We start from the raw sequence: 12,909 nt of genomic DNA, 5'->3' as shown, positions 1-12,909 counted from the left end.
TCCTACGGCAAAAAATAAAGCAATGAATTGTTCGTTACAACATTTTTTATTAATTTAGTGCACAATCTTTTTGTTGAAACAAATAAAAAATAAGTAATATTAAGTCAAAGTCGTTTTTTTGTTTAGCAAACTCTTGCCTTATTATTTTGCAAACGGTGCGAGTATTAGCTATTAAAATAAAATATTATTGTAGTCCTTTAAATTATCTACAATTCAAAAAAAAATTTAGCTTTCTACGACCCACGGGAGCCGAGCTATTATAATTTTAAGAAAGCATTAATCCGTACGAAAATTCAAAAAAATTTCCCTTGTTTATGATTCGAATACTAGTTCTCAGTGAGAGGGGTTGTTTTCATTGTTTCTTGTTATAAGAGAATTTGTCTTATGTTTTTTCGTTGGTCATTTGGACCTTTTTTAAAAAATTAATTTCTCGGCTCGTGTGGGTCGTAGAGAGCTAATTTTTTTTTTAAATTGTAGATAATTTAAAGGACTACAATAATATATTATTTTCTTAGCCAATACGCGCACCGTTTGCAAAATAATAAGGCAAGAGTTTGCTAAACAAAAAAACGACTTTGACTTAATATTACTTATTTTTTATTTGTTTCAACAAAAAGATTGTGCACTAAATTAATAAAAAATGTTGTAACGAACAATTCATTGCTTTATTTTTTGCCGTAGGACATTCTGAAGTCGAGTTATTCCCAAAAAACGATATTTTTGGGTGTTTTCGCACCGGTTTTGCATGCGTTCATTTATCAATAGCTCGGCCATCTTTGGTGATAAAGAGCTCATTTTTTTTGTAAAATGCAGGATATGAACAAGGCTACAAAATAGGTTAGAAAAATGTCAATCATGATATAAGCTTTTTTCGAAATAATGACAAAAATGTGTTTTTTAACAACAAGAATTTGACTTTAAATGGCTGCCATTTTATATTTACTCGCTCAAATACAATGAAATTACATACAACGATAGAAAATATTATAAGGAAGAGAATGTATGTTTATTTTTTGGTCTACGATAATCTGGAGCAAAGATATTAGCTTAGAAGTAAAATATCCCAAAAAATGCATTTTTGTGAATAACTCCGCTAAAAAGAATGATCAGGTGGTGAGAAATTGGGTTTAAGCCTTTTAAATATACCCCTATCGATCCATAAAATAAAAACAGACAGTGCCTCTCATCGCAAGGTCAAATGACGCTTTGACTGGAGTACTATCTTAAAAGACTCTTCCCTTTTAATGTTTTTAGATTATATGAAAATTTTCAATGAAATTTCAACTACATCTGACTCTAATCTTCTCCAAAACGACCTTAATCGCTTTTTCAATTGGTGCACACATAATTTTTTAAATTTGACCATCTGTAAATGCCATAAAGTTACATACTCCCGAAGACGTTCATTAAATTCCTCAAGAATTTACTACTTTTTAAATGAACTCATCCAAATAGTAGAATCCATGTGTGATCTAGGCGTCTTATGTGATAGAATGTTAAATTTTAACTCTCACATTGATCAGATAATTAACAAAGCCAACCAGTCCCTTGGTTTTATTAAACGTTGGTCTAAGGAGTTCAATAATCCATATGTTACAAAATCCCTTTACATAAAATTTGTAAGACCCACTCTTGAATATGCTTCCCAAGTTTGGTCACCTTTTTACGAATATCATTCACATAGAATTGAAAACGTTCAAAGAAGATTTATTCGTTTTGCTTTACGTGCCCTTCCGTGGGAAGATAGATTCAACTTACCCCATACCATGACCGTCTGAATCTAATCGAATTGCAACCCTTAGCCAAGCGTCGCCAAATAGCCGACATACTCTTTGCCCATCAATTGCTCATAGGAAACATATTGACTTATCTTCTCTCCTACGTAAAATCAACCTTAAGTCTCCGCTCTCCTCCCTTATTTTACCTTTCCCGTCATCGAACCAATTATGGCCACTTTGAACCTATGTCCAGAATGCTAAGGCACTCGAACGAAGCAATGCCCTCCTTTGACTTCCATATAAGTAAATCGGGCCTTAGGGCCCGGTCTTAATACAACAAAAACAACACAAAACAAGAACAAAAAAAAAATGTTAAATTAGTCTAAGGTAGTTTAGGTTAGTTTTTAAGTCATAGCTTGTACTAAGCCTAAATAAATAAATAAACAAAACAAAGTAACCGAGACAATTATGAAGGCGGTCCGGAAGAGTATTTTCGTTTTTGAACCATTTATGCAGTTAAAAAATTGACGGGGCTTGGTTTGTTCGTTGAGTCGTTCTGGTAATGATAATGAGTCCAATGTCAACCACCCACTACCATAAGGCCCCGCTCGCACTTGTTCGGAATAGGGCTGCCAGACGTCCCGATGTCGCCGGGACAGTCCCGACATTTAGACCCTGTCCCGATTTACAAATTGTCCCGATATTGTCCCGACATTCCGTTTCTTTATCAGTCTTCGTTCGAAACCTTTAGGGAGAAAAAAAAATGTGACTCCTTAATGAATCACTGATTGTGGGTAACAGTTTTATTTTATTTCCGCCATCCCAGGGGATTAAGATATTTTGTATATCAATGCCAATAGTATATAGTAAGATCTTGAATTAAAGTTCTCAAACAAGATTGCAACAGTTTTAAGCGATCGGGAGCTAATGTTAAAATTCAATATATTGTTTACTTTTGTAAACAATATAAGACTTCACCTTTAAAGCCCGTTTTCACTAGAGCCCAAATGAGAAAATCTCGCAATTTATCTCATTTCGAATTTCAAATCGTGCAGGAAATTTTTAGAATTTGGAATTCGAACTGACCTAATTTGCGAAACTATTAAATTTGGGCTGTAGTGAAAACAGGCTATTAAAATTGGCGATTGGTAAACTTGAAATGCGCTACCGGTAGTATGTGCTCCAATCGCCAATGGATGAAAATGATTTTTTGTTTTTCTGTTTAAACTCACATTAGAGAATTTAATAGTTATATTATGTAAGTCAGATTTGAAACATTCACAATTATAATATGTTCTTACGTTTTTTTTATTTTTTTAAGGAATTTTAAACGCTCTGACAGACATTTTTTGTCAAGAAGTAAACAAAAATTTAGAAGTAAGTCTTATGCTAAATATTTTTTTATTTTCGATTTCATGTATTTTTTTTTCTGTCCCGATTTGTCCCGACTTTTGAGACCTGTTGTCCCGACATTAACAAAAATTTATCTGGCAGCCCTGGTTCGGAATTAAGTTGCCACATTTACTTTGCTTTTCAAGTGACGATATGTTCCCCAAAAAAAATATATTCAGCACTATTGTGAGTTTCACGTCAACAAGATTCCACCCGGAAAAATTAAATTTCACTATTCTAGGTTTTGTGAGTTTCAGGCGACAAGTTGTTCGCGTCCCGAATTTCGTATTTTGAACTTTTTTTCAGTTAATATGGGAGGTAAGCAGGGGGCCATTCGGCAAAAGTGAGTTCCTCTGTGTATACGAAAAAAAAGTGTGAATGGCCTTGCAAACAAGGCACAGAAAAACACACACAAAAGAAAATCACACTTGCGGATTTGGGCCCAGCTCACTTAAATTTTGAAAAAAACAAAAAGTTTAGCGGAAAGTGCTGATTTCTTTCCTATTAAACTTGCAATAGTTTTTAAATTTCGGGTGAACAAAATAATTTCGATCGAAAATTTGTCCACGTGAAACTTAAACGGGCTGATTAATAATACAAAAAATAGAAAGCCAATTTTTTTAACCCCTTCCCCCCGAAATTTTTTTCTGCGTTCGCCCCTGATAATATTATATATGTACATCTTCGTAAGGAAACATTTATATACTTCAAGATTAGTCTAATGTATGTATTACACCTTAAGTATTTTTCCAAATGCTAAATGAGGGAACAGATTTTTTGCTCAAGTCTCCCGCTTAGATGCCATTCCACCAGCAATTATAGTATTTTGCAGCGTGTGCAAGATATTACATTGCTTTCCTGTTGCTTGTGGCTGACGACGCACGATATGAATACGGTGACCATCCGTTCATTATAATGCTGTTCATTATTTTAAGTAAATATTCATTATGAATTATTTTGTATTAAAAAACAGACAAATGTTCATTTTTTTAAAAGCTTTTCATTATTTGTTCAGTATTTATGATTTTATCAAAAAAAAAACGGAGAAGTAATGTTATTTTTTTAACAAAATGATAATGTTGACGTGCTTTAATTTTCGGAATGTGAAAAATCGTATACCCCGATTCTACCCCACTGTCACAACTCATGAGATTCACAATTTTTCGTGAAGTTCGTTTATAGTAGTCGTTTATAGAAGTCGTCGCGTCAGCATATAATGTTGCTGTTGTCTGTCGAAGATGATGTTGACGACGCGACGACGACGACGACGATGACATATACGACCTTCGCGTCCGGTGAAGGCCTAGGATCGTGTTCACTTGTATTAAAGAAAATCAATATTTTTCAATATATTTCACTTTATTGATGATGAAAAAAATTGTAAGTAGTGAATGTGAACGCAAAAATAAAATTCACAGATCAACAGTGCCGGATTAACCATGTCATGCCGCAGGGGCGGACTGGGATGCAAAGGGCCTTCCGGGACTTTTAGGAAAAGGGCCACAAAATACTTACATAATTATTTACTTACTCGAAATATTTAAAAATAAAAGTTGATATGCAGAAATTGTTTTTTTTTTATATACAGTGGTTGAAAAATAATTAGAAACAAGCTCTTTTTTTCAAAATGTATGTATGTTCTTAATATAAATAAAAAATATTAGAAATATTTTTTAACAGAGACATTTGAAGAGCTTGATGTTTTATTAATGATCTCGTCTTTATTGCACCTTCTTTTTCTTAAATATAAGGGGTTGGTCTGTCAGGAATAATTGTTAAGGACGTTTTATCTATTTTTTCGGAACATGTGGCATTTTACGAGGACTGCAACCACATTAAACCTGTTCGGTTTGTGCAAAAACAGTGAATATATCGGCAATTCCACCATTTGAAATCCAAATTTTAGATCCATTCAATACGTAATGTGTGCCATCGGCACTCTTAACAGCTCTCGATCTAATTAAACTAGCATCAGATCCTGAACTGGGTTCGGTTAAGGCAAATGCAGCATACACCTGTTCTGTAGCAACCTTAGGCAAGTACTTGGCCTTCTGTTCAGGGGTACCGAACAAAAGAATTACCTTAAATCCAATACTTTGATGGGCACCCAAAGTAATACCAACACCCAAATCATTGGCGCCAATGATTTCGCAAAGACGACCGTATTGGGTGTTGCTTACCACCATATTCGGTTGGTACTTGAATATTGAAGGACTGCAACCACATTAACCGACTTATAGAAATTAGTCGGTGACAGTCCTTTTTATTAATTGTACCTACTTTTAATTAATTGACCAAGTTTGGAAAATGTAAATGCTAAAAATCATTTATTTTTTCAAATAAAAGCATTTGTTTTTAAAAGTTTTCGTGAATTTATCCAGTGCTTTTGTTTGTCATGTTAAAGCTTCACAAGAAAAAGTGTTTTGAATAATGAACCATTTAAAATTTCAAATCTTTTAATTACATGTTAAAAGTTAAATTAAAATTTAAGATTTCACAATTTAAAAATCTTTTAAAATAAAATGATGATGTTAAAAAACAACACTTCACGATTTTCACAAAAAAAAAAACAATATTTTTAACAGTTACTAACAGTACTTTTTACTGAACCGGTAAATTAGGTACTTCGATAAATTTATTAAATTTTATATCATTTTTTAAATTGATATTAAAATTCTTATAAAATTAAATTCAAAATATTTTTGTGAGTTATCAGGTACATAAAAAGCTTTGATATTCTAAGCAACTTTATCTATGCATTCTATTACGATTTTATAATGTTTTTTGTCCCGGGTTTTGCTCCCATAAATATGGTCACCGTAATAATACCACAACTCGTGTTTGCTAAAAATTTGTTAAATATTTTGTATACACATCAGGGTGTCCCAAAAGTAATGGATCAAACGAAATATGCTGATAGGCTAACTTTAGGACTCTCAGAATTTGGTAAGTTTTTGCGAAATTTTGAAAAGTCCCGATTTTAGATAATAGATTTTTGTTTTTTACAATTCTTTCACTAAAACATTTCTTAATAATAAGAAATAATTAATAAAACAAAATATTTTTTGCTGCAAATCAATTAAGAGTTCAATATTTTTTAAAAACTCAATTTGTTACCTTTATTTCATATCTTGTCACCTAAATCTCTAAATAGGGGAGATTAGGTACTGTTGAAGCAAAGGACGGTTGAAACAACACATGTAGCTCGAGAATCGTTAGAGATACAGTACGACTTATAGGGAATGTATTTGAAATTTCAATTGTTTGTCAAAAGAGCTTTTTTTTTCGGAAAATGACAGGAACTATGTGATCGAAGAGCTACTTTACGGAAAGGATATAAAATATTGTTTCAGTGTATTTGTTTTTAAAACTTTGTGAAAATCGAAAGCTTGGTCTTGTTCAAGCTTTTTGAACCGAATACTATATTTTTAAATGAAAGAGAGATATACAAACAAGCTACTAGGGGGAAGAAGAAAAAACATCGTGTTTACTTTTTTGTACTTTTTTGACTTTGTGTTTTGATGTAGTTCAGGCTTAACACAACAAATAAAGTGCCTTGGCACCACTGTTTTTATCGAAAAAAAGTAAAATCTGCATAATTATCTGGATTTTTCAACAATCTATACAGATAAAGTTTTTGTTGTTTTTTGTTTTTTGCCTCGAAAGATTCATATAGGGCCCCCAAACAGAATTCGGTAGGCCTCCAAAGATCCATAGGAGGCCTTCATTGACTTAAATGCCATAAAGATAATTCTGTGGGCCTCGAAAGATCCATATGGGGCCCACAAACAGAATTAGGTAGGCTCCTAAAGATCCATAGGAGGCCTTCCATAAATATGATTCTGTGGGCCTCGAAAGATCCATATGGGGCCCCCTGAAAATCCATAGGGGGCCCACAAACAGAATTCGGTAGGCCCATTAAGATCCATAGGAGGCCCTCTGAAAATCCATAGGGGGCCCACAAACAGAATTCGGTAGGCCCCTAAAGATCCATAGGAGGCCTTCATTGACTTAAAGGCCACAAAGATAATTCTGTGGGCCTCGAAAGATCCATATGGGGCCCACAAACAGAATTAGGTAGGCTCCTAAAGATCCATAGGAGGCCTTCCATAAACATGATTCTGTGGGCCTCGAAAGATCCATATGGGGCCCCCTGAAAATCCATAGGGGGCCCACAAACAGAATTCGGTAGGCCCCTAAAGATCCATAGGAGGCCTTCATTGACTTAAAGGCCACAAAGATAATTCTGTGGGCCTCGAAAGATCCATATGGGGCCCCCTGAAAATCCATAGGGGACCCACAAACAGAATTCTGTAGGCCCATTAAGATCCATAGGAGGCCCCCTGAAAATCCATAGGGGGCCCACAAACAGAATTCGGTAGGCCCCTAAATATCCATAGGAGGCCTTCATTGACTTAAACACCATAAACATGATTCTGTGGGCCTCGAAAGATCCATATGGGGCCCCCTGAAAATCCATAGGGGGCCCACCAACAGAATTCGGTAGGCCTCTAAAGATCCATAGGAGGCCTTCATTGACTTAAAGGCCACAAAGATAATTCTGTGGGCCTCGAAAGATTTATATGGGGCCCCCTGAAAATCCATAGGGGACCCACAAACAGAATTCTGTAGGCCCCTAAAGATCCATAGGAGGCCTTCATTGACTTAAACGCCATAAACATGATTCTGTGGGCCTCGAAATATCCATATGGGGCCCTTTGAAAATCCATAGGGGGCCCACAAACAGAATTCGGTAGGCCCACTAAGATCCATAGGAGGCCTACGTTGACTTAAATGCCGCAAACATAATTCTGTGGGCCTCGAAACATACATAGGAGGCTCACAAACATAACTCTATAGGTCTCGAAAGATCCATAAGGGGCACAATAGATTTATACTGACTAAAAAGGCCAGAAACCGATATGAAGCATGACGTGAGTGAATTTAAAAATTGAATTGTAAGTGCTTTTAAGAAATGTTTTCTTGCCCGAGGGCCTACCGGGAAAAATCCAGAATGCCCGGTGGGCCAGTCCGCCCCTGTGTCATGGGCATCTAGACAAAATAATTCTTGGGCCCTTTTCCGAAGCTTTTTCAATATCATAAGCTATTTTTAAGTTAGGTTAGAAATTTGTGCAGGTAACTTACTAGAGACTAATCGGATATAATCTGGTGTCCTATCATGTCATTTTATAAATGTAAACTAAAAGTTTTGAAATACCTAACTATACCTAATAAATATTGTAGTGATATCTCAACAAAAAGAAGTTAGCAACTTGATGGTTCACAGATAATTTTTATTAACGATAAGTTATTATTTTAACCACATGATATGTCTCACGGCTTAAGTCCACTAGTATGGGGATTGTCACTTTAGTCGCGTGCGGCTTACGTTCACACGACTCGACTGACGCCAAAAAGCTTCGCCGCACGGCGAAAATCGACGGCATTACGGTTTCATTATAAAACTGGAAAGAGAAATCATACGAAAAAGTTTCAATTTTGATTTTATTATTATTATAGCCAAGGAAAATTACTCAAAACAGAGAGCCGCAAAACAGTTCCAAAGCCGGAACGAACATGGAACGGTTCTTTTTTCGGTCGGAACTAGTTCCGCGGCACTATCTAGAATTTGAGTTTTTTTTTCAGGAAAACGCATCAAAAAAAGAAATAGTATGATATTGAATATTTTTTCCTGATGGCCGTTTAAAGCGACCAGAAAAACTTATGTCAGTTGACACAAACTTAATCTACTTTTTAAAGCGACCAGAAAAACTTATGTCAGTTGACACAAACTTAATCTATCTACTAGTTCCTGGAACTAGTTCCGCGGAACTATTTAGAATTTGAGTTTTTTCAGGAAAATGCACCAAAAAAAGAAATAGTATGAATTTGAATATTTTTTCCTGATGGAAGACATGGAACTATTAATGTAGTTCCATGTCCGTGAGCATGATTCATAAGAAAGTAGTTGTGGTTTTGGTTTGTGAATTTTTGGCGCTCAACTCGTTCGCATCCATGTGTGTTGGCTTTGGATGAGAGTTCTATGACATGCGTGCACTGAGGGAAAAAACGCAACTTAATGTTGAAAAAATTAACATGAAACTTCTTCAAAATAAAATTGAAACAATGTAAGAATTTTTTTTATTTTTGTTGGACTTCAGCTTTTGTTGCATTTTATCAATCTAATTTTCAACAGTGAGATAGCACGTTGGTAAAGCATTCGCCTACTAACCCAAGAGTTGTAGGTTCGATCCCCAGCGGCTGCCCATTTTTTCTTTTTTTTAATAAATTGATGCTTTTTTTTTAAAGTTGAAACAACTTTGATTTAAAAATGTTTTATAACGGTAAACCACTTTAAACTAACGATGTTCTAGGTACTTCGATTTTAAAATTTTCGTCTTCAACGCAAAAGAATAAACGTGGTTTTCGTTGATTTTAAGTTGTTTTTTCCCTCAGTGTGGCATATTCGCTTTCGTTTTGTTTATTGTTCCTCTTCTTCTTTCTTTCTTTTGTGTGTGGCTGTGTCTGAACGATGGAAATGTTTAAATTAATTTTGTGGAACGAGTGGAACTATTTCCGAGTGAGGAACTAGTTCCAGGAACTATTTGGCTCCGGAACTACCCATCTCTAGTCTGAAACGCGTCTGAAACGCGTCCAAAATGCGCCCAAAACGCGTCTAAAACGCGTCTGAAACAAGTCTGAAACGCATCCAAAACGCTTTTGAAAAGCGTCCGAAACGCGTCCAAAACGCGTCTGAAACGCGTCCGAAACTCGCCTGAAACGCGCCTGAAACGCGCCTGAAATGCGCCCAAAACGCGTCTAAAACGCGTCTGAAACGCGTCTGAAACGCGTCCGAAACCAGTCCGAAACGCGTCTGAAACGCGTCCAAAACGCGTCTGAAACGCGTCCAAAACGCGTCTGAAACGCGTCCAAAACGCGTCTGAAACGCGTCCAAAACGAGTCTGAAACGCGTCTGAAATGCGTCCAAAACGCGTTCAAAACGCATCTGAAATGCGTCCAAAACGCGTCTGAAACAGGTCCAAAACACGCCCAAAACGGGTCCAAAACGCGCCCAAAACGCGTCTAAAACGCGTTAGAAACGCGCCCAAAACGCGCCTGAAACGCTCCTGAAACGCATCTGAAACGCGTCCGAAACGCGTCCAAAACGCGTCTAAAACGCGTCCAAAACGCGCCTGAAACGCGCCTGAAACGCATCTGAAACGCGTCCGAAACGCGTCTGAAACGCGTCCAAAACGCGCCCAAAACGCGTCCATAACGCGTCTGAAACGCGCCCAAAACGCGTCCAAAACGCGCCCAAAACGCGTCCAAAACGCGCCTGAAACGCTCCTGAAACGCATCTGAAACGCGTCCGAAACGCGTCTGAAACGCGTCTGAAACGCGCCTGAAACGCGCCTGAAACGCGTCCGAAACGCGTCCAAAACGCGTCCAAAACGCGCCTGAAACGCGTCCAAAACGCGTCCAAAACGCGTCTAAAACGCGTCTGAAACGCGTCCAAAACGCGCCTGAAACGCGTCTGAAACGCGTCAAAACGCGTCCAAAACGCGTCTAAAACGCGCCCAAAACGCGTCCATAACGCGTCTGAAACGCGCCCAAAACGCGTCCAAAACGCGCCCAAAACGCGTCCATAACGCGTCTGAAACGCGTCCAAAACGCGTCCAAAATGCGTCTGAAACGCGTCTAAAACGCGCCTGAAACGCGCCTGAAACGCATCTGAAACGCGTCCGAAAAGCGTCTGAAACGCGTCCAAAACGCGTCTGAAACGCGACCAAAACGCGTCCATAACGCGTCTGAAACGCGCCCAGAACGCGTCCAAAACACGTAGTTTTTGGGGAGCTGAATCCTAATCTGAAGTCAGAAAAATTTGATTGGCCTTCGTTTTTGAAATATTACCGTTAGAAAATGTCAAAAAACGTAATTTTGACAGTTTTCGAGGTTCTGTTTTTATGTGGGGTAATTCATTATAAACAATTTTGTAATGGTTATTATAAGAACAGATATTCTTCTTTCAAAAACTGTTTAAATTTTCCCGATATCTCTTTTATTGCTCGAGATATCTTTAGTTTCATTTAATAAGTCAAAGAGAAACTAAACTTAATCTAAAGTTTAAGTCACTGGCCACAGAATTTTTGCCACAAGAACCAAAATATACTTTTCTGAAGGCTTTTGAGTTGCTGAACTCAAATCCGAAATCGGAAAAATTTTATTAGCCTCCGTTCTTGAAAAACCCTTTTTTGCATTTTATAACGCGCCCAAAACGCGTCCATAACGCGTCTGAAACGCGCCCAAAACGCGTCCAAAACGCGCCCAAAACGCGTCCAAAACGCGCCTGAAACGCTCCTGAAACGCATCTGAAACGCATCTGAAACGCGACCAAAACGCGTCCAAAACGCGCCCAAAACGCGTCCAAAACGCGCCCAAAACGCGTCCAAAACGCGCCTGAAACGCTCCTGAAACGCATCTGAAACGCATCTGAAACGCGTCCGAAAAGCGTCTGAAACGCGTCCAAAACGCGTCTGAAACGCGACCAAAACGCGTCCATAACGCGTCTGAAACGCGCCCAAAACGCGTCCAAAACGCGTCCAAAACGCGCCTGAAACGCGTCTGAAACGCGTCAAAACGCGTCCAAAACGCGTCCAAAACGCGTCCAAAACGCGCCCAAAACGCGTCCATAACGCGTCTGAAACGCGCCCAAAACGCGCCCAAAACGCGTCCATAACGCGTCTGAAACGCGTCCAAAACGCGTCCAAAATGCGTCTGAAACGCGTCTAAAACGCGCCTGAAACGCGTCTAAAACGCGCCTGAAACGCGCCTGAAACGCATCTGAAACGCGTCCGAAAAGCGTCTGAAACGCGTCCAAAACGCGTCTGAAACGCGACCAAAACGCGTCCATAACGCGTCTGAAACGCGCCCAGAACGCGTCCAAAACGCGTAGTTTTTGGGGAGCTGAATCCTAATCTGAAGTCAGAAAAATTTGATTGGCCTTCGTTTTTGAAATATTACCGTTAGAAAATGTCAAAAAACGTAATTTTGACAGTTTTCGAGGTTCTGTTTTTATGTGGGGTAATTCATTATAAACAAATTTGTAATGGTTATTATAAGAACAGATATTCTTCTTTCAAAAACTGTTTAAATTTTCCCGATATCTCTTTTATTGCTCGAGATATCTTTAGTTTCATTTAATAAGTCAAAGAGAAACTAAACTTAATCTAAAGTTTAAGTCACTGGCCACAGAATTTTTGCCACAAGAACCAAAATATACTTTTCTGAAGGTTTTTGAGTTGCTGAACTCAAATCCGAAATCGGAAAAATTTTATTAGCCTCCGTTCTTGAAATATAACCGTTATAAAAAAAAACCCTTTTTTGCATTTTATAACGGTAATATTTTAAGAACGAAGGCCAATAGAATTTTTCTGATTGTGGATTCGAGTTCAGCAACCCAAAAATCTTCAGAAAAGTATATTTTGATTCTTATGGCAAAAAAAGTGTAATTTGGTTGGCCAGTGTTGTTTCTGATTCAAAGACCGCTACTTAAATTTTAAATATCTCGGGCAATAAAAGAGATATCGTAAATGCCATAAAGTTACATACTCCCGAAGACGTACATTAAATTCCTCAAGAATTTACTACTTTTTAAATGAACTCATCCAAATAGTAGAATCCATGTGTGATCTGGGCGTCTTATGTGATAGAATGTTAAATTTTAACTCTCACATTGATCAGATAATTAACAAAGCCAACCAGTCCCTTGGTTTTATTAAACGTTGGTCTAAGGAGTTCA

The 12,909-nt window shown here is 37.5% G+C and overlaps 1 protein-coding gene across 5 annotated transcripts in view; it reads right to left on the bottom strand.

Moving 5' to 3' along the window:
* The window catches only part of LOC129906320 (orexin/Hypocretin receptor type 1-like), a 226,373-nt gene that overhangs the window by 141,032 nt on the left and 72,432 nt on the right, over window positions 1–12,909 (bottom strand). The window contains exon 1 of one of the 5 annotated variants that reach the window (XM_055982035.1): window positions 6,228–6,762. The exons of the other annotated variants lie outside the window; for them this stretch is intronic. The gene's annotated coding sequence lies outside the window, so the exon portion shown is untranslated. Of the gene's footprint in view, window positions 1–6,227; window positions 6,763–12,909 lie in introns of those variants that run through there. 5 annotated transcript variants of the gene reach the window in all.

Source organism: Episyrphus balteatus, chromosome 1, assembly GCF_945859705.1.
Source record: "Episyrphus balteatus chromosome 1, idEpiBalt1.1, whole genome shotgun sequence".
In the NCBI taxonomy this organism is placed as follows: Eukaryota; Metazoa; Arthropoda; class Insecta; order Diptera; family Syrphidae; genus Episyrphus; species Episyrphus balteatus.
This window is presented reverse-complemented; position numbering and strand designations above follow the sequence as displayed.